This window comes from Papaver somniferum, unplaced genomic scaffold (genome assembly GCF_003573695.1).
Source record: "Papaver somniferum cultivar HN1 unplaced genomic scaffold, ASM357369v1 unplaced-scaffold_17, whole genome shotgun sequence".
NCBI classification, from domain to species: domain Eukaryota; kingdom Viridiplantae; phylum Streptophyta; class Magnoliopsida; order Ranunculales; family Papaveraceae; genus Papaver; species Papaver somniferum.
In genome coordinates, this window is record NW_020626596.1 from 124,084 (window position 1) to 125,621 (window position 1,538).

Genomic DNA, 1,538 nt, shown 5'->3' on the forward strand with positions numbered 1-1,538 from the left:
GTAAGGGGAGGTTGGATTCCCCTGGCTCCTCCAGTCTCTCGTCCCGGTGATGGAGTAGCAGCGACTCTGGTGACGGTTGGAGGTGTCAGACATGTAGAAACGTTGGGAGAGGCGGTTGCGGCTCTGGCGATCGGTGGTGTAATACCTGAAGGAACATTTTCCGCGCTGCTAGTGATGGGGGTGGCGTATTAATGCCATTGGAAGGAGCGTTAGTACCATGGATGATTTCAACGCTAGTGTTCTCATAGTTTGTTGCTTATCCGGACCTGAGTTCTACCATCTTGAGATCGTGTTGAAGAACGATATTGGAAATTGGAAATTGATGTTGTAACCGAGAGATTAATCTCTCACTGTAGTCGCCAATTGTTTGTGGGTGAAAACCGTTTCTGCTGATTTTGGTAATTTTGGGTGTGTGTAGGCGGGAAACGAATCTAAACCCTAAAAAATGTACTGCACGGGAGTAATTTTGATTCGAGAGATCAATCTGTACAATCCTGGCCTAAACCAAGAAATGGCCATTCCAGGATTTCTTCGGTCACAAAGGGAAGGAGAAGGGTTGGTCTTAGGGAGGGAAGCGAAGAAAGTGTGGAGACCAGAATAGTTGATTATGGAAGTGTGGGCGTTTTGTGACTTGTATCAGAAAGTTGAACTGGCTAGATGGATGAAAAAGCTATCAGATGATTTCTGGATGTTGTATTGTTCTCCTGACCAAAACTTGTTGTTTGGTGGAAATAGGTGAGACCTATTTATACAAGTCATAGTGAAACGTACCCTGGTCTCGTAGGAAGTGGAAACGATTGAGTGGTGGAATAAAAGAGTAACGTGTAACTGTCAGACGTTATGATTCCATGATGAGGGAAGTGAATTCGTGTAACCGCCAGTCATTACGCTTCTATGATGAAGGAAATGAATTGTTTACACCGTTACTTTTCACCACCACTAATTATCCCATTTCATGACACTTTCTTGTAACGGGCGCATTAATGGCAACTGCAAGATGAAACTTAGCTTATATAAAGACAACTCTCTTTATTGATGATTAGAAAATCTCTCAAAACTAAACACAAGCTCTAATCTTGCTCATATGATCAACCACAACTTTGGTGATCATATATATATAGAACTATGAATTCCTTTTCCTAGTCCTAGTACCTTATTACATGTCTTTTCTTTTCTTAGAACTAAATGACTTCTAATTACCTTAGGATTACATCAATTTCCTAATCTTATCCTAACCATCTTGTTAGTGACTTCTATGTTGAAGTTTAACCAACATTCTCCCCGTTAAGCTTCAACCTTACCCGTGACATATCTTGTACTCCAATCAATTTCCTCATCTCTTCAAACTTGATCCGAGCCAATGCCTTTGCTAATATATCTTCCTTCTGCTCAGTTCCAGGTATGTTTTCTACGTTAATGACCTCCTTCTCGATGCATTCTCGTATGAAATGATACCTTTTGTGAATGTGTTTCGTCTTCCCATGAAACACTGGATTTTTAGTGAGTGCAATTGCAGACTTATTATCAATCTTGATGAG